The following is a 22041-nucleotide window of genomic DNA, read 5'->3' as shown; positions in this document are numbered from 1 at the left end:
TCTGTGTCTGCGTGGGTTTCCTCTGGGTTACTGTCTGTGAGGAGTGTGGTGTGTTCTCCCTGTGTCTGCGTGGGTTTCCTCCGGGTGACTGTCTTTGAGGAGTGTGGTGTGTTCTCCCTGTGTCTGCGTGGGTTTCCTCTGGGTTACTGTCTGTGAGGAGTGTGGTGTGTTCTCCCTGTGTCTGCGTGGGTTTCCTCCGGGTGACTGTCTGTGAGGAGTGTGGTGTGTTCTCCCTGTGTCTGTGTGGGTTTCCTCCGGGTGACTGTCTGTGAGGAGTGTGGTGTGTTCTCCCTGTGTCTGCGTGGGTTTCCTCCGGGTGACTGTCTGTGAGGAGTGTGGTGTGTTCTCCCTGTGTCTGTGTGGGTTTCCTCCGGGTGACTGTCTGTGAGGAGTGTGGTGTGTTCTCCCTGTGTCTGCGTGGGTTTCCTCCGGGTGACTGTCTGTGAGGAGTGTGGTGTGTTCTCCCTGTGTCTGCGTGGGTTTCCTCCAGGTGACTGTCTGTGAGGAGTGTGGTGTGTTCTCCCTGTGTCTGCGTGGGTTTCCTCCAGGTGACTGTCTGTGAGGAGTGTGGTGTGTTCTCCCTGTGTCTGCGTGGGTTCCCTCCGGGTGCTCCGCTTTCCTCCCACGCTCCAAAAACACACTCAAAAGTGTCCGTAGGTGTGAATGTGTGAAGGTGTGTTGCCCTGTGAAGGACTGGCGCCCCCTACAGGGTGTGTTCCCGGCCTGTGCCCAGGTAGGCTCCGGACCCACCACCGCCCTGAACTGGATAAGGGTTAAAGACAATGAATGAATGTTAATGTTAAATACAAAATGCATGATTATTTTGGATGTTAAAGTGTTTTTGAATGTAACAGTGTTTACGCGACTGTTTATGAAAGTTAGTAAAAATGAATCCTCTAAAAAATAAAAACTTTAATAACACACAATTAAAATGAGGCTTATTTTGTTAACGGAGTAAATCCAGACGAATGTTGTCATTTATAAAATGAGTAAAATTAGACTAAAGTTTTAACATTTAAAATGTTGTCTTTGTAATACATTGATTTCTAATAAACACAGGTCTTTGCACATTACAGCATTTTGTTGTTATTTACTTTGTGCCGTGTCCCAGTTTTTTCTGTAAATAGTGTTTAAATGTGTAGCGCTTAAAGGAAAATAACGTAAATCAGATTTTCTGCCGAACTGCTAACGCTAAATATTTTCCAATGTTTATTTACAAGGACAGGCCAATGTTTTTGTAGTTTTCCGTCTGAAAGTGACCGGATTTAATTGGACGTTGCCGTCGAGGCCCACATTCCCCTCAACGTCGTCCACTAACATCAACAATCAGCGCTATTTTAACAGACTGAAACCATTCTGAACGCTCACAGTGTCCAGCAGTAAACAGGCCTTCAGCACGAAGCATTGCACAACCAGACTGAACACACACACACACACACACACACGCACACACGGGCTCTGGACTCAGGCCTGGGAATTAATGTGTCTGTGTGAGTGTGTGTTTTCTTTAAATAGAACAGGCACATATTATAACATTATATTGTAATAACACACTGCGTGATCTGTAATAAACTACTGTAATAAACAGTCACAGTGTCTGTGATAATAAAGATGAACAGGTCTATGTCCACAGTCCATTTCTCTTTCTTCAGTCTTCAGTGCAGCACTAGATCTCTGAACATAGCTGTGAGAATCTGATGGAGAACTCCATCACTCCAGAGAACACAGTTCCACTGTTCCACACACCAGAGGAACCCCATCACTCCAGAGAACACAGTTCCACTGTTCCACACACCAGAGGAACCCCATCGCTCCAGAGAACACAGTTCCACTGTTCCACACACCAGAGGAACCCCATCACTCCAGAGAACACAGTTCCACTGTTCCACACACCAGAGGAACCCCATCACTCCAGAGAACACAGTTCCACTGTTCCACACTCCAGAGGAACCCCATCACTCCAGAGAACACAGTTCCACTGTTCCACACACCAGAGGAACCCCATCGCTCCAGAGAACACAGTTCCACTGTTCCACACACCAGAGGAACCCCATCGCTCCAGAGAACACAGTTCCACTGTTCCACACACCAGAGGAACCCCATCCCTCCAGAGAACACAGTTCCACACACCAGAGGAACCCCACCACTCCAGAGAACACAGTTCCACTGTTCCACACACCAGAGGAACCCCATCGCTCCAGAGAACACAGTTCCACTGTTCCACACACCAGAGGAACCCCATCACTCCAGAGAACACAGTTCTACTGTTCCACACACCAGAGGAACCCCATCGCTCCAGAGAACACAGTTCCACTGTTCCACACACCAGAGGAACCCCATCCCTCCAGAGAACACAGTTCCACACACCAGAGGAACCCCATCACTCCAGAGAACACAGTTCCACTGTTCCACACACCAGAGGAACCCCATCACTCCAGAGAACACAGTTCCACTGTTCCACACACCAGAGGAACTCCATCTTTCCAGAGAACACGGTTCCACTGTTCCACACACCAGAGGAACTCCATCACTCCAGAGAACACAGTTCCACTGTTCCACACACCAGAGGAACCCCATCACTCCAGAGAACACAGTTCCACTGTTCCACACACCAGAGGAACCCCATCACTCCAGAGAACAGTTCCACTGTTCCACACACCAGAGGAACCCCATCACTCCAGAGAACACAGTTCCACTGTTCCACACACCAGAGGAACCCCATCACTCCAGAGAACACAGTTCCACTGTTCCACACACCAGAGGAACCCCATCGCTCCAGAGAACACAGTTCCACTGTTCCACACACCAGAGGAACCCCACCACTCCAGAGAACACAGTTCCACTGTTCCACACACCAGAGGAACCCCATCCCTCCAGAGAACACAGTTCCACACACCAGAGGAACCCCATCACTCCAGAGAACACAGTTCCACTGTTCCACACACCAGAGGAACCCCATCACTCCAGAGAACACAGTTCCACTGTTCCACACACCAGAGGAACCCCACCACTCCAGAGAACACAGTTCCACTGTTCCACACACCAGAGGAACCCCATCCCTCCAGAGAACACAGTTCCACACACCAGAGGAACCCCATCACTCCAGAGAACACAGTTCCACTGTTCCACACACCAGAGGAACCCCATCACTCCAGAGAACACAGTTCCACTGTTCCACACACCAGAGGAACCCCACCACTCCAGAGAACACAGTTCCACTGTTCCACACACCAGAGGAACCCCACCACTCCAGAGAACACAGTTCCACTGTTCCACACACCAGAGGAACCCCACCACTCCAGAGAACACAGTTCCACTGTTCCACACACCAGAGGAACCCCATCCCTCCAGAGAACACAGTTCCACACACCAGAGGAACCCCATCACTCCAGAGAACACAGTTCCACTGTTCCACACACCAGAGGAACCCCATCACTCCAGAGAACACGGTTCCACTGTTCCACACACCAGAGGAACTCCATCACTCCAGAGAACACGGTTCCACTGTTCCACACACCAGAGGAACTCCATCACTCCAGAGAACACAGTTCCACTGTTCAACCCACCAGAGGAACCCCATCACTCCAGAGAACACAGTTCCACTGTTCCACACAGCAGAGGAACTCCATCACTCCAGAGAACACAGTTCCACTGTTCCACACACCAGAGGAACCCCATCACTCCAGAGAACACGGTTCCACTGTTCCACACACCAGAGGAACCCCATCACTCCAGAGAACACAGTTCCACTGTTCCACACACCAGAGGAACCCCATCACTCCAGAGAACAGTTCCACTGTTCCACACACCAGAGGAACCCCATCACTCCAGAGAACACAGTTCCACTGTTCCACACACCAGAGGAACCCCATCACTCCAGAGAACACAGTTCCACTGTTCCACACACCAGAGGAACCCCATCACTCCAGAGAACACAGTTCCACTGTTCCACACACCAGAGGAACCCCATCACTCCAGAGAACACAGTTCCACTGTTCCACACACCAGAGGAACCCCATCACTCCAGAGAAAATGAAGGTGAACTAATGTGTGGGAACAGATTATTAATGTGTGGGAATGAGATCTCGTTCCCACGTGGTCTCTGACTTTTGCACAGAGCTGTAAGATGTTGGAGAGCGAAGGAAAGCTGTGAGAAATTATACCCCCCCCTCCCCCCCACCCCCTACAGGACCTGAAAGGAAGCAGCGTGGGTGAAGGCTGATTGTTCTGGGACTCGAGGAGAACGTTACGGAGAGTTTAACATCCTTGACCCTGAGCTTATTCTCCCACACTCACACACACACTCATATACACACACACACACACACTCATACACACACACACAGAGACACACACACCCTCTCACACTAGTCTCTCTTTACACACACATACACATTTCTTATATTAATCGCTCCATGCTCGCGCACACACACACACATACCTCTGTCTCTCCCTACACACACACACATCTAAATATATATATATACACACACAGTAGTCTCTCCTTACACACACACACACACACACTTCTTATATTAATCTCTCCATGCTCGCGCGCACACACACACACACAATCTGTCTCTCCCTACACACACACATCTAAATTTATATATATAAATACACACACACACACAGCAGAAAAAAATGTAAAGTAAATACACATGATATTACTCCCACTCAGACACACCCTCACTCAGTAAATACACTCGGCCCAGGAGAGTAACACACACACACACAGATACAAACACCAGAAAAGAGCAAACACCATCACACTCTCTGTGAGTTAGTGTATATTACCACACTGTCACACACCTCTCTACTGTAGACACACACACACACACACACACACACAGACACACACACAGACACACAGAGCCTGGACAATCTCACAGGAGTCTACTCCCACCAAAGACGAGTCCAAAGACGAATACGAGCCAGAGGAGAGTGAAGACTGTGGAACTGTGGAACGGTGTTCTCTGTGTCCAACTGGAGTGGGGTTTGTGATTGTGCCTGAGATTATTACATTTAACCAATGAATAGGAATCACACACACACACACACACACACACACACACTCATCAGCACATGACACAGAGCCTGAAGGCCTGATGCTCCGCTTCCTCTCACACACAGCAGCAGCTTTAGTCATGAGACAGACAGATACACACACACACACACACAGTGTGTTTGGTTCCAGATAAAGCTGTTAAAGGGACATTCCAGTTTTTGATTAATTACAATTTCATAACATCCCCGAGTGACAGAGGCTCCAGTTCTGGACACAATCAGCCACAACATTAAAACCCCTCCTGGTCTCTACTCTCTGGTGTAGAGTGGATCAGACACAGCAGTGGCAGCTGGAGTTTTAAAACCTGGGTCCAGTCACTGTCCACTCCTTCCTCTTGGTCCTATTACCCCTTTTAAAAAAGCCTCACACATGTATCCACTCGTATCAGCACAACTGACCTGTGGGGTCCTGACCGCTGAAGAACAAGGTGAAGCGGGGTAACCAAGTATGCAGAGCAACAGGAGGACTGCAGTCTGTAATTGTAGCCTTATAAAGTGCTCCTGAGCTGAGAGAGCGGACAGTGAGGGTAGGAGCTAGGGGGTGGTTGTAATGTTGTGGCTGATTGGAGTGTGTCTATAAATAAAGAAAATGTGAGATTAAGGAGCTCTCAGTTCAGCGCTGGATGACGAAGTGTGAGCGGAGGTGTGTGTGTGTGTGTGTGTGTAATGTAACTACAGTCTTAATTGTGTGGCCCAGATTGTCTTATATTTACTGTGAAATCAATTCCAAAATAAAAGTCTTACGCAGCCATTAAATAAAGATTTACCTGAAAACTTAATAAAACTCAATAATAAACAGTAAACACTAAAGAGTGAGTGTTCTTCTCAGTTATTAATGTCTTTACCTTTCATTCTCATACACACCACTTTCTCTTTCCCTTTCTTCTCTTTGTGTTTCTCTTTTTCATTTCATTTCTCTCTCACTTTAGCCTTTTTTAGTCTCTATTTCTCTCTTTCCCCATTCTGTCTCTTCTTTATTGTCTGTCTTTCTCATGTCCTTTTCTTTTTCATCTTTCACTCTTTCTCTCTCTCATTACACCCCCTCTCAGTGTCTCTCGCCTCTGCAGTGTTGATTCGGCACTGATGTGTGTGTGAATTAACACTCAGCCTCAATCTCCTCAGTTCAACTCTATTTCTCTCTCTCTCTCTCTCTCACACACACACATTTATAATCATACTAAAACACTATGAACTCCAGGCTGAAGGCCCCTGACTATATTTTTTACACTGATCAGCCACAAACTGTTAAAGCCTCTCTGAACCGTATCAGAACACACACCGCTGAAAGGGTTAACTCCACTCTGATAGAACCAGGTCAGAACACACACCGCTGAAAGGGTTAACTCCGCTCTGATAGAACCGGGTCAGAACACATACTGCTGAAAGAGTTAACTCCGCTCTGATAGAACCGGGTCAGAACACACACCGCTGAAAGGGTTAACTTCGCTCTGATAGAACCGGGTCAGAACACATACTGCTGAAAGAGTTAACTCCGCTCTGATAGAACCGGGTCAGAACACACACCGCTGAAAGGGTTAACTCCGCTCTGATAGAACCGGGTCAGAACACACACCACTGAAAGGGTTAACTCCGCTCTGATAGAACTGGGTCAGAACACACAGAGCTGAAAGGGTTAACTCCGCTCTGATAGAACCGGGTCAGAACACACACCGCTGAAAGGGTTAACTCCGCTCTGATAGAAATGGGTCAGAACACACAGAGCTGAAAGGGTTAACTCCGCTCTGATAGAACTGGGTCAGAACACACAGAGCTGAAAGGGTTAACTCCGCTCTGATAGAACTGGGTCAGAACACACACCACTGAAAGGGTTAACTCCGCTCTGATAGAAATGGGTCAGAACACACAGAGCTGAAAGGGTTAACTCCGCTCTGATAGAACTGGGTCAGAACACACAGAGCTGAAAGAGTTAACTCTGCTCTGATAGAACCGGGTCAGAACACACACTGTTCTTTGAGCTGAGGAGTTCAGACAGAGACTGAGTTCGGTTCCCACTCTCAGAGCCAGGGCTGCGTACAGACATCAGCACTTTTTCCAGAGCGAAGCGAGTGTAGAGCAGCGCTGAGGAAACACTCTGAGTTTTGTAAAAAGTGCATTGGATTAAAATTGTGAACATCACCTTTAATTAAAGCACAAATCTCCCAGAGTTCACTTGAGCACAAAGTGCTTCTTACTCTTTCTCCTGAACACAGTGTTTCTCCAAGTGAACTACACTGGAAAAGAACATAAAACTGATTCTTAATAAACACACACACACACACACACACACAGAATCCCCTTCTGAAAGAGTGACTCATCAATGAACACAAAAGCATGTTCAAAGAGCAACGGATCTGTTTCTGAACACCACACACACACACACACACACACACACACACACACACGGAGGCCAGTTGGATAAAGTGTGTGCGCTGCCATTTCTGGTCCCAACTCGTGTTCTCGGCTGCGGTTTGGAACGAAACCCAGCGCTGAGAGACGATCTGCTGAGTCAGCAAACACCAAATCCGCCACAGCACTAAACCATTAACGTCCAGATCGGCACACACACACACACACACACACACACACACACACACTGGAACCCATACTTACGCAGCTTCCATAGATTCCTGAACATCACACAGTCTCCAGCAGAGCCTCGACCCCCCGTTCTCAGTAATCTACAAGACATGTGTTCACCCAGCAGCTTCCAGGGGACTTCCATAAGCCTCCAGTAAGGTACCGACACCTGATACATGTCCAGGGGGGGGGGGGGGGGGGCTGAGGGAGTGGAAGGGCCTCGTGGCCCTGATTGTTTATGAAAAGGTTTATGCGGAGGCTGAAGTGTCCCGATGTGCAGTTCCCGGACGTGTGTCTCGGCTTGTGTTGGTAAACGATAAAAAAATCAATGTCCAGGGCACTTTCACCAAATGATTTGTGGAAACCAATGAAAACAGGGGCAGTTGGTGTTTCACGTCCAGCTTCAGAAAGCTGCAATAAAACAGAACAAATCACTGACCACAGGGACACAGAACTTATACAAGACTTGTACTGAATTACTGAATTTTGGTGGAATTCCCCTTCCACAAAACACATACAAATAAGTTCAAAGCTGGGTTTTTTTATTACAGTGAAATATAGTGTATTTTCCAAGCGACACCTGATAGCTATTGGCAAGTGAAAGTGAACCCACCCCACCACGGCCCGCCCCACCCCACCTCGCCCTGCCTAACGACGCCCGACATCTCCCCGTCCCGCCCCAATCCCCCCAACGCCCCACCCCACCTAACCACACCCGACAACTCCCCGCCCCACAACACCCCGCCTAACCACGCCCAACAACGCCCCGCCCCATCCCACCTAACCATGCCCGACAACTCCCCGCCCCACAACACCCCGCCTAACCACGCCCCGCCCCATCCCACCTAACCACGCCCGACAACTCCCCACCCCACAACACCCCGCCTAACCACGCCCAACAAGGCCCCGCCCCATCCCACCTAACCACGCCCGACAACACCCTGCCCCACAACACCCCGCCTAACCACGCCCCGCCCCATCCCACCTAACCACGCCCGACAACTCCCCGCCCCACAACACCCCGCCTAACCACGCCCAACAAGGCCCCGCCCCATCCCACCTAACCACGCCCGACAACTCCCCGCCCCACAACACCCCGCCTAACCACGCCCAACAACGCCCCGCCCCATCCCACCTAACCATGCCCGACAACTCCCCGCCCCACAACACCCCGCCTAACCACGCCCCGCCCCATCCCACCTAACCACGCCCGACAACACCCCGCCCCGCCCCATCCCACCTAACCACGCCCGACAACTCCCCGCCCCACAACACCCCGCCTAACCACGCCCAACAACGCCCCGCCCCATCCCACCTAACCACGCCCGACAACACCCCACCTAACCACGCCCGGCCCATCCCACCTAACCACACCCAACAACACCCTGCCCCACCTAACTACGCCCCCGCCCCACCTAACCATGCCAGAACCCCTCTACAGCACCAGCAAGTGTCTGTATTTACACCACACTGGGGACCGAGTGAGGCATCGGTGTGAGGTAATCGTCTAAATCCCCCGTCCATCAACATCACGAACTGACCCTATCCTCACTTCCTCAGCCCCCAGTCGTCAGCGCTCCTCACGTCACCAGGCAGTGGTTTTAATCTTGTGGCTGATGGGTGTCAGCGTAGTTAACTGGTGTGTGAGGCCAAACAAAAGGGCTCTGTGTGAGAGTTTGGAAAGTGGGACACACTCCGGTCCACGCTCAGGGGACAGACACAAAACCAACCTTCAACCCCTCCACCTTCCCCTCCCCCTCCTCTTTCCCTCCATCCTTTCACCTCTCCTTTATTCATTTTTAAATCATCGCTGTTGTGAACTTATTATTATTCATCATTTTAAAGATAATCAAAGAAAAGTATATTAGTGATAAACTGTGGGGAGGGAGGAGTGAGGCAGTGAGAGTGAGAGAGAGAGAGAGAGAGGGAGAGAGTGAGAGTGAGAGAGAGTGAGAGAGTGAGAGAGTGAGAGAGAGAGAGGGAGAGTGAGAGTGAGAGAGAGTGAGTGAGAGAGAAAGAGAGAGAATGAGAGAGAGAGAGTGAGAGAGAGAGAGAGAGAGAGAGAGAGAGAGTGAGTGAGAGAGAATGAGAGAGAGAGAGAGAGAGAGAGAGAGAGAGGGTAGAAAGAAAAAACAGAGGAGTGAGACACTGAGGGAAAAAGAAACTGAAAAAAGACAAAAAACTAAATGAGACAAAGAGAGTAAGAGAAAGAAAGGGAGAAAGAAAGGGGGGGAGAGAGAGAGAGAGAGAGAGAGAATAATGAGTCATCATTCCCACATTAAACACACACCTGGGCGGTGGATCAAACTCGTCAGAGACAGAAAGCTCAGCTCCACCTCAGCCTCCGGCTCAGAGCTGACACAGCAGGCCTTATTTACATACTCTATTTACATAGACATTAGATAGAAAAATACTCTATATCTCTCACACACACACACACACACACACACACACACACGCAACTTCAGGCTCAGAGCCACCTTTAACACTGTGGGAACATTTACAGTTAACGGAACTAATAAAGACAAAGAGTGGGAGAGAGAAAGAAAGAAAGAAAGAAAGAAAGAAAGAAAGAAAGAAAGAAAGAAAGAAAGAAAGAAAAAGAGACAGAGAGAGAAAGAAAGAGAGAGAGCGAGCGAGAGAGAGAGAGAGAGAGAGAGAGAGAGAAAGACAGAGAGAGAGAGAGAGAGAGAAAGAGACAGAGAGAGAGAAAGAGAGAGAAAGAGACAGAGAGAGAGAGACAGAGAGCTCAGCACTAAAGTCAGGTTTCACTATATTTTATCTAATTAAGAATGATGAAGATGGCAGTGTTGCTCCTTTAAAGTCTATTCCTGGACTCTGAGTGACACTGTGTTGCATCACGTCGACCCACATACATCAGCTCCATCAGCTCCTCATTACACCTGCTGGTCATTCACCTACACCAGGGGTTCCCAGTCCTTCTCACACCATCTCCTTTTAGAGGAGAGACACATTTAACCCCTCGTCTATAAGGAATCACTGGAAATACACCGCCGTCGCTCTTTGGAACGAGTGATCGTCCAACACCAGAACCGACCTTACCCTACATTCATTTATTGTCTGGAACCCTATGTGGGTCCGGAGTCTACCCGGAATCACTGGGCACAAGGCGGGAACACACCCTGGAACTCACCCTGTCGCCAGTCCTTTACAGGGCGACACACACTCACACCTACGGACGATCTCCAATCCACCTACCAACACAGCTCCTGCTGCTCCAACACAATGTAATTTTTTTTTAAATATATGCAGCTGAAATCCTATAAAAATCAAGGAAAATATTTCACTTTCAAAACTACTGCGACTGGTCTCCTCAGTTCCCAAACGCAGACGAAGAGGTGAAGAACACAGTGGTAAACACAACCCTATCCCAACTTTTAGTTGACGAGAAGCACAGTGCAACATGCAAAAGTGATTCAACTTAAAAATATGGTAATTGACCCGTCCAAACGTCCCTGAAAAAATCAAACAAATAAAATCACGTGTGTCACGTTAAGGCAAAAACAAATATCACACGTGAGTCACTTCAGCCCGGGCCTAGCACCATCAAGTCCTCACAGACATGTTCCAACATCTACAGCAAAGCCTTCTTCAGCAGATCCTCCAGTGCCACTCAGTTCAAAGGCACTAAGGCCCTCTGGCAGTCTCTTGGCATTGGGCTTGGTGACTGTCGACTCATGTGCAGCTGCTCCAGAGGACCCTGATATATCTGCGGGGCATTAACACGGTGCTGAAAGAGCTGAAAGCTTAGTTTATGGCTGTAAACATTCAGATATGTAGTGTATACAGCACATTTTTCAAAATAAAAGTCACATTATTTATAACATGTGTTTGTCTCCTGCTGTAAGACCTCAGCATCCAGCATCCAGCACGTCACACAGCAGCTGCGTCTCCTGCTTCAGGCGCCGCGTCCGGACAGAGACAGGGACGAAGGGGTAAAAGTTCAGAAAACGAAGCGGTAGAAGTTCACAGGGCCCAGGGGACGGAGGCAGACGGGGCAGATATGTGGGTGAGAGACTACAGCACATCCCTGTCTCTCTCCACTGGAGATCTTTCTCAAACACTGGTGTCAAAACCTCCTTTGCCCAAGACTCACTTGCGAAAGAGTCACACGAGGAGAAAGAAAAGGTGAAAGTGAGCAGAGGAGAGAAACCGTGAATCATCTGTTTACATAACCATTCCTCCAGCGGGGCAGGAACGAGCGGCATGTAAACCACGCGTTAAAGTGATCTGTACAGGAATTTACTGCGGATTCCCACGACAACTTCCTCCTGATACGTTTTTAACTGTGACTTTGGCCCAATGGGTGCACTACTCAGCCATAACTTTACAACCACCTCCTGCACTGCCTGTGTCCAGTCCACTAGTCCATCAGTCCAGACACCGAGGGGTTAACACTCCAGCAGCACTGCTGTGTCTGATCCACTCTACACCAGCACAACACACACTAACAATAATAATAATAATAAAAAAAAGAAGTGTGTGTGTGAGTGAATGACTGTGTGTGTGTGTGAGAGTTTGAGTGACTGGGTGAGTGTGTGTGTGAGTGACTGACTGTGTGTGTGTGTGTGTGTGAGAGTGTGAGTGACTGGGTGAGTGTGTGTGTGAGTGTATGTGTGAGTGAATGTGTGTGTGTGTGTGTATGTGTGAGTGACTGTGTGTGTGTGTGTGTGAGAGTATGTGTGAGTGACTGTGTGTGTGTGTGTGTGAGAGTGTGAGTAACTGGGTGAGTGTGTGTGTGAGTGACTGTGTGTGTGTGTGAGTGTGTGTGTGAGTGACTGTGTGTGTGTGTGTGAGTGTATGTGTGAGTGACTGGGTGAGTGTGTGTGTGTAAGAGAGAGTGACTGGGTGAGTGTGTGTGTGTAAGAGAGAGTGACTGGGTGAGTGTGTGTGTGTGACTGGGTGAGTGAGTGTGTGTGACTGGGTGAGTGAGTGTGTGTGTGTGTGTAAGAGAGAGTGACTGGGTGAGTGTGTGTGTGTCTGGGTGAGTGAGTGACTGGGTGAGTGTGAGGTGCTCTGTGGTGGCATATTGCTCCATTTTACCCAATCATACCCCAACACTGAACAAGATAAAGCGGTTCTAGATAATGAACGAATGAATGAATGAGTGAGTGATACATACAGTGGGTGCAGGGTATAACTCATTATTCAGGGAGAGGGGGTCTTTACACGACAGATATCTTCAGTGTTTATATTTTCATTGCCAACTGTGTAAAACACTATCCCATTGGAATATGCAAATTATGATCCTTTACCACCTTAAATTCCCAGGTTATTATTCACTCCATGTAAAGCAATGCAAAACTACCCAAATTATCCTCCGTTTCCCGAGCTGAGGAGTGGAAGCCTGGCCCCGACTCCTGCCCTTTTAAAGCACACTGAAAGGCAGATATCTGAGAAGCTAGGTGCTGAAAACTCCAGAATACAGCAGTACGAATGTCAGAGACCTTTCCAGACTCTTTCCCATGGACCCAACACACTGCTGCAGGGACGAGGCTCTTGGGTCTGGTGGTGTTTGTTGGGGAATGTGGGAGATTTAGAGGAGGATGAGGTCGCTGGGCTGGAATGCCAGGGCTGTCTGCTAATGCAGGCCTCATTCCACAAGTTTGTTCATTCAGCGCGAGGAAAACAGGCACTTCACCACAGAGCAGGGTTTTAAACACCATCCCATCGACAGCATGATCTCCTCCACCATGAAGCTACAACCGAACCATGACTGACCATTTTCACTAATCTGGCTCAATACCTGGCAACCCTGGCCTCAAATGTAATGTATCTACCAGATAACTGCACCTACAGAGGGCAGTAGTGAAGAAAATCAGCACTATTCTCACACAAAACAAATTCAGCCTGCCCTTTGTGTTCATTCATAAGCTCTGGAGGGGTGTGTGTAAGAAGCGACTGTATCTTTTAAGGTGGAGCGGTGTGTGTGAGTAAGAAGCGACTGTATCTTTTAAGGTGGAGCGGTGCGTGTGAGTAAGAAGCGACTGTATCTTTTAAGGTGGAGCGGTGCGTGTGAGTAAGAAGCGACTGTATCTTTTAAGGTGGAGCGGTGCGTGTGAGTAAGAAGCGACTGTATCTTTTAAGGTGGAGCGGTGCGTGTGAGTAAGAAGCAACTGTATCTTTTAAGGTGGAGCGGTGTGTGTGAGTAAGAAGCGACTGTATCTTTTAATGTGGAGGGGTGTGTGTGTGTAAGAAGCGACTGTATCTTTTAAGGTGAGCGGCGTGTGTGAGTAAGAAGCGACTGTATCTTTTAAGGTGGAGCGGTGTGTGTGAGTAAGAAGCGACTATCTTTTAAGGTGGAGCGGTGCATGTGAGTAAGAAGCGACTATCTTTTAAGGTGGAGCGGTGCATGTGAGTAAGAAGCGACTATCTTTTAAGGTGGAGCGGTGCGTGTGAGTAAGAAGCGACTATCTTTTAAGGTGGAGCGGTGTGTGTGAGTAAGAAGCGACTGTATCTTTTAATGTGGAGCGGTGTGTGTGAGTAAGAAGCGACTGTATCTTTTAAGGTGGAGCGGCGTGTGTGAGTAAGAAGCGACTATCTTTTAAGGTGGAGCGGTGCATGTGAGTAAGAAGCGACTATCTTTTAAGGTGGAGCGGTGCATGTGAGTAAGAAGCGACTATCTTTTAAGGTGGAGCGGTGCGTGTGAGTAAGAAGCGACTATCTTTTAAGGTGGAGCGGTGTGTGTGAGTAAGAAGCGACTGTATCTTTTAATGTGGAGCGGTGTGTGTGAGTAAGAAGCGACTGTATCTTTTAAGGTGGAGCGGCGTGTGTGAGTAAGAAGCGACTATCTTTTAAGGTGGAGCGGTGCATGTGAGTAAGAAGCGACTATCTTTTAAGGTGGAGCGGTGCGTGTGAGTAAGAAGCGACTATCTTTTAAGGTGGAGCGGTGTGTGTGAGTAAGAAGCGACTGTATCTTATAAGGTGGAGCGGTGTGTGTGAGTAAGAAGCGACTGTATCTTTTAATGTGGAGCGGTGTGTGTGAGTAAGAAGCGACTATCTTTTAAGGTGGAGCGGTGTGTGTGAGTAAGAAGCGACTGTGTCTTTTAAGGTGGAGCGGTGTGTGTGAGTAAGAAGCGACTGTGTCTTTTAAGGTGGAGCGGTGTGTGTGAGTAAGAAGCGACTGTGTCTTTTAAGGTGGAGCGGTGTGTGTGAGTAAGAAGCGACTGTGTCTTTTAAGGTGGAGCGGTGTGTGTGAGCAAGAAGCGACTGTATATTTTAAGGTGGAGCGGTGTGTGTGAGCAAGAAGCGACTGTATATTTTAAGGTGGAGCGGTGTGTGTGAGTAAGAAGCGACTGTATCTTTTAAGGTGGAGCGGTGTGTGTGAGCAAGAAGCGACTGTATATTTTAAGGTGGAGTGGTGTGTGTGAGTAAGAAGCGACTGTATATTTTAAGGTGGAGTGGTGTGTGTGAGTAAGAAGCGACTGTATCTTTTAAGGTGGAGCGGTGTGTGTGAGTAATAAGCGACTGTATCTTTTAAGGTGGAGCGGTGTGTGTGAGTAATAAGCGACTGTATCTTTTAAGGTGGAGCGGTGTGTGTGAGTAAAAAGCGACTGTATCTTTTAAGGTGGAGCGGTGCGTGTGAGTAAAAAGCGACTGTATCTTTTAAGGTGGAGCGGTGCGTGTGAGTAAGAAGCGACTGTATCTTTTAAGGTGGAGCGGTGTGTGTGAGTAAGAAGCGACTGTATATTTTAAGTGGAGCTGTGTGTGTAAGTAATAAGCGACTGTATCTTTTAAGGTGGAGCGGTGTGTGTGAGTAAAAAGCGACTGTATATTTTAAGTGGAGCTGTGTGTGTAAGTAATAAGCGACTGTATCTTTTAAGGTGGAGCGGTGTGTGTGAGTAAGAAGCGACTGTATATTTTAAGGTGGAGCTGTGTGTGTAAGTAATAAGCGACTGTATCTTTTAAGGTGGAACAGCGTTTGCCACAGACAGTGCTCTAAAGAGGTTTATGATCTGTTCTTCTGACAGGTTGTAGTACACTACAGGAAAACTAGGGGGCAGTACAGCTTTTATGAAATCATAAGTGGTGCTACCTAGGCAGAAAAATGCAGAATGATGGAACTGGACAGTGATATATCAACTGAGATTAACCTTATAACTTTGGTAAAGGTGTTAATTCTGTAAGAATCACAAGACTATCTTGCGTACAGGCTGCAGGGGTGTCATTTTACCTGAAACTGAGGCGATTTAGCTTCTTAATGGTGGTTCTCCTTCACACGCACTGAAGCACAGGCTGCCAAATTCTGGGACAACTTTATAAAGGACATTTGCGCCTCTCCTAAAATGGCTCATGTCTTCAGGTGGAGGTCTAACCCATTTACGGCTTCGGCAGGAACGGATGACTTCCTTCACACAGTCTTTCACTGCATTAATCTCCCTCTCATTCACCACCACCTTCCCTCGCTTCCTCAGGACTCAGAGTTGATTTCAGAGTTGTTTTAGAGCCTGATGTCTGCTGAGTTTAGCAACGTGAAACAACACCAAACACACATGCTAACAAGGCTACACACTGGGTTCTCAGGGGGAGGGTGGGGGAGGGGTGATAAACTGTTTTAGAAATCACTGTGAAACTGGTAAATCAGTGCAAAGTGTAATATTATGTTAATGATAAATGAAACTGCTATCTTTGATCATCTCTCTCTCTCTCTGACTCAGATTTCATGATTTTGTTCCAGTGAAGGAGGTCACCCACACCTCTCAGCAGCACAGCATTGGGAGAGGTGACCTTCCTCTGTCTCCTCCCTCCTCTCTCGTCCTGGATTCTGGGAGGATGCTACGCTACTGGGACTCAGAAAGAGCCAAAAAAGTGTGCTGTAAAACACACACACACACACAATACATAATCATTCTCAAAGCCAGGACAAGTATTCCCTCAAAATGAAGAATGAAACCATGTTTTGGATGAAGTTCTATCACAGCTTCAACACAGCTCCCAAAAAGGGAGGCCTTTATCTCCCACTGGCTCCACTCACCTTCAGCTTAACTCTGATCAGCAGCACCAGCCCCCCACCACCGCCCTCTCTCACTCATACACACACACACACACACACACACACTTTTACCCTATCTGCAATAAAACATAGGGGAGGTTGTGTTTTGTACACTGTAATTATTACTGTTCTATTTAGAAATACTCACGAATCCTTGTAAATTTAAACATATACAGATTTTTTACCAAGAAAAAACAAAGCATAAAAAATATGTATTTATAAAATAAAAATTCTACTACGTAACAATTATGTTCATTCATTCATTGTCTGTAACCCTTATCCAGTTCAGGGTCACGGTGGATCCAGAGCCTACCTGGAATCACTGGGCTCAAGGCAGGAATACACCCTGGAGGGGGCGCCAGTCCTTCACAGAGCAACACACATTCACTCACACCTACGGACACTTTTGAATCTCCAATCCACCTACCAACGTGTGTTTTTGAACTGTGAAAGGAAACCGGAGCACCCGGAGGAAACCCACGCAGACACAGAGAGAACACACCGCACTCCTCACAGACAGTCACCCGGAGGAAACCCACGCAGACACAGAGAGAACACACCGCACTCCTCACAGACAGTCACCCGGAGGAAACCCACGCAGACACAGAGAGAACACACCGCACTCCTCACAGAAAGTCACCCGGAGGAAACCCACGCAGACACAGAGAGAACACACCGCACTCCTCACAGACAGTCACCCGGAGGAAACCCACGCAGACACAGAGAGAACACACCGCACTCCTCACAGACAGTCACCCGGAGTAAACCCACGCAGACACAGAGAGAACATACCACACTCCTCACAGACAGTCACCCGGAGGAAACCCACGCAGACACAGAGAGAACACACCGCACTCCTCACAGACAGTCACCCGGAGGAAACCCACGCAGACACAGAGAGAACACACCGCACTCCTCACAGACAGTCACCTGTAGGAAACCCACGCAGACACAGAGAGAACACACCGCACTCCTCACAGACAGTCACCCGGAGGAAACCCACGCAGACACAGAGAGAACACACCGCACTCCTCACAGACAGTCACCCGGAGGAAACCCACGCAGACACAGGGAGAACACACCACACTTCATGTAGATGATGTGTAAATGAGCCACTGATGAGCAGAGCTTGGTTTCACTGAAGCTGATACATCAACTGCGCTCAGAACTCCACCAGTTTCCACGTCGAGCTAAAGTTCCGTAATTCAGCACAGGGTGTGTTCACTTTTACACAGCTCAGATGAATAAGAGCCAAGGTGTCCCCTGGGGGTGGGTGGACCCTAAAGGAGCTGATTTCATTCACTGTAAGAGGTGTCTATACAGAAACACATATTTAGTTATTTAAAGAAACGTAGGGATCAGCAAAACAACCTGTGCTCCGGCAGCTGAGTGGGGGCTGGGCATTTATTCCCTGAAAAAGATGAACTGACTAAAGGAATTGAAATGCTGTGTTTAAGCCAGTGGTCTGAGGAATTATATACAGACACACACACACACACACACGCACACACACACCTACCCACCTCTGTAACGCATGCCTGAGTGTGTGTGTAGGAGGAATTGTCTTTATCAGGGCTGTTAGTAATGCTAAGAATGAGGATGTGGGGTTCAGCTGAACGATCAAAGACAGACCTTTTTCTTTCTCCTGAGTACACACACACGCACAAGAACACACACCCATTTATTTTAAAACAGCACAAGAAAATGGGTCACACACATATACACTATGTCCCAAACTTTAGAAACATCCCCTATATCTAGTGCCGAACTCTTCACTCTGTAACTGAAACAGGACACGCTGGAGCAGCTGCACACGAGCCCACGGTCACTACGCTCAATGCCAAGTGTGGGCCAGAGAGGTGTAAATCACCCCAGAGCCGTGGCGCACTGGAGAGACGAAGCTCCATCCAATAACCTCTGGGCTGAGCTGGAGCACTGAACTAAACATTCATCACCAGCACCTGACCTCACTAATAAGTTTACGTGGCTGTAAGCCATCAGATCCTCTCAGAAATGGAGCAGCATGAAGCGGGATGCCTTCCCAGAAGAGCGTGGACTCCTCATTTCGGAAGAAACTGGGCAAAACAGTAACTCCCCACAGAGAAATACAGGGCTCCCTCCCTTTCTCGGTTACATCTCTCCACCCTTGTCCTCTCTTTGTTTTCTCTGAATGATCCCATCCCTCTCTCTCTCTCTCTCTCTCTCTCTCTCTCCCTCGTTCTGTCCAGTCAGAAGAGGTTTCATTATTCAGAACCCTGACCCAGACGTGAGAGAGAGAAACGTCACTGCGTACAGTCCCTCGGACAAGCCCTGAATCTCAACACGATTCTGAACTCCGAGAACTGAGCCACGGCGCCCTCTATGGAGTCTGTAGGAGAGCTGCAGTCTACCGCAGAAACACTGCATTTAAACCGTGTCCATAAGTTTGCAGACAGACCTTAGGAGTGAATCCCACTCTTTTAAGCCGCACTCACTGAGGACGCAGGGGAATGACAGCTTTAAAAAAGCAGGGAATGAAAAGCGACGCTCTGGAGCAGCTGCACATGAGCTATAGTTAACTATGATAAATGCCAATGATGGGCGAGACGGGTATAAAGACCTCTAGCACTGGGTTGTGGAGCAGTGGAACTTTATTTTGGCCCCAAAGTGAATGTCTGTGTAAATGAACTCCTAATGAATACAGCTCTGAATCATTCGCAGTGTGTTAGATTAGGAGCGGGTGCAGGTTTTAATATATTTGTGAGGACCAGATGTCCTCACAAGGATGGACTATGCCCTATTTTCTTGCTCTGTGAGGACATTTTGGGGGACTTCCAACGCATTTCACAAAAACTGGTGGCGCTTTAATGTGAAAAACTAAAGACTGAAGTATAGCAAAACACGTGTGTGTGTGTGTGTGTGTGTTACGAAGCTCCAGTGCAGGTCAGTCAGTCATCTGACCCTCTGGCCCGTCATAAGACGCTCTGCAACCCTCTGAAACACTGTGGCCTAGTTGGCTGTGTGATCTGATTGAACACGAGCAGCACGTGTGTGTTACTTCACAGCTGAAGCACCTGCACTAGTGAAGCAATGACACATGACCAGGTCACAGTCCACTGTCCACTGCCAGGCGTTTCCACACATCTCTGTTTCTTAACAACTCTGTCCTCCTCCACTTCCCTTTCACCACAAAACCCAGCTCTTTCAGTTCTGACTTTCAGAGACGTCGCAATATTCATTCATTCATTCATTATCCACAATCACCTCATCACACATCACCTACTCACACTTGTGGACAGTTTCACCCAGTCACTCTCTCACACCTGTGGACAGTCTCACCCAGTCACTCTCTCACACCTGTGGACAGTCTCACCCAGTCACTCTCTCACACCTGTGGACAGTCTCACCCAGTCACTCTCTCACACCTGTGGAGATTCACCCAGTCACTCTCTCTCACACCTGTGGAGTTTAACCCTGTCACTCTCTCTCACACCTGTGGAGATTCACCCTGTCACTCTCTCTCACACCTGTGGACAGTCTCACCCAGTCACTCTCTCTCACACCTGTGGACAGTTTCACCCAGTCACTCTCTCTCTCACACCTGTGGACAGTTTCACCCAGTCACTCTCTCACACACCTGTGGACAACTTCACCCTGTCACTCTCTCTCACTCCTGTGGAGATTCACCCAGTCACTCTCTCTCACACCTGTGGAGATTCACCCTGTCACTCTCTCTCACTCCTGTGGAGATTCACCCTGTCACTCTCTCTCACACCTGTGGACAGCTTCACCCAGTCACTCTCTCACACACCTGTGGACAGCTTCACCCAGTCACTCTCTCACACACCTGTGGACAACTTCACCCAGTCACTCTCTCTCACTCCTGTGGAGATTCACCCTGTCACTCTCTCTCACACACCTGTGGACAGTTTCACCCAGTCACTCTCTCTCACTCCTGTGGAGATTCACCCTGTCACTCTCTCTCACACACCTGTGGACAGTTTCACCCAGTCACTCTCTCTCACACCTGTGGACAGTTTCACCCAGTCACTCTCTCACACACCTGTGGACAACTTCACCCTGTCACTCTCTCTCACTCCTGTGGAGATTCACCCTGTCACTCTCTCTCACACACCTGTGGACAGTTTCACCCAGTCACTCTCTCTCACTCCTGTGGAGATTCACCCTGTCACTCTCTCTCACACACCTGTGGACAGTTTCACCCAGTCACTCTCTCTCACACCTGTGGACAGATTCACTCAGTCACTCTCTCTCACACACCTGTGGACAGATTCACCCTGTCACTCTCTCTCATACCTGTGGAAGGTCTCACCCAGTCACTCTCTCTCACACCTGCGGATAGATTCACCCTGTCACTCTCTCTCACACCTGTGGACAGTTTCACCCAGTCACTCTCTCTCTCACACCTGTGGACAGCTTCACCCAGTCACTCTCTCTCTCACACCTGTGGACAGCTTCACCCAGTCACTCTCTCACACACCTGTGGACAGTTTCACCCAGTCACTCTCTCACACACCTGTGGACAACTTCACCCTGTCACTCTCTCTCACTCCTGTGGAGATTCACCCTGTCACTCTCTCTCACACACCTGTGGACAGTTTCACCCAGTCACTCTCTCTCACACCTGTGGACAGATTCACCCAGTCACTCTCTCTCTCACACCTGTGGACAGTCTCACCCAGTCACTCTCTCACACCTGTGGACAGTCTCACCCAGTCACTCTCTCACACCTGTGGAGATTCACCCAGTCACTCTCTCTCACACCTGTGGAGATTCACCCAGTCACTCTCTCTCTCACACCTGTGGACAGCTTCACCCAGTCACTCTCTCACACACCTGTGGACAGTTTCACCCAGTCACTCTCTCACACACCTGTGGACAACTTCACCCCGTCACTCTCTCTCACTCCTGTGGAGATTCACCCAGTCACTCTCTCTCACACCTGTGGAGATTCACCCTGTCACTCTCTCTCACTCCTGTGGAGATTCACCCTGTCACTCTCTCTCACACCTGTGGACAGCTTCACCCAGTCACTCTCTCACACACCTGTGGACAGCTTCACCCAGTCACTCTCTCACACACCTGTGGACAACTTCACCCAGTCACTCTCTCTCACTCCTGTGGAGATTCACCCTGTCACTCTCTCTCACACACCTGTGGACAGTTTCACCCAGTCACTCTCTCTCACACCTGTGGAGATTCACCCTGTCACTCTCTCTCACACACCTGTGGACAGTTTCACCCAGTCACTCTCTCTCACACCTGTGGACAGATTCACTCAGTCACTCTCTCTCACACACCTGTGGACAGATTCACCCTGTCACTCTCTCTCATACCTGTGGAAGGTCTCACCCAGTCACTCTCTCTCACACCTGCGGATAGAT

This window comes from Hoplias malabaricus, chromosome 3 (assembly GCF_029633855.1).
Source record: "Hoplias malabaricus isolate fHopMal1 chromosome 3, fHopMal1.hap1, whole genome shotgun sequence".
Classification (NCBI taxonomy): Eukaryota; Metazoa; Chordata; class Actinopteri; order Characiformes; family Erythrinidae; genus Hoplias; species Hoplias malabaricus.
This window is presented reverse-complemented; position numbering follows the sequence as displayed.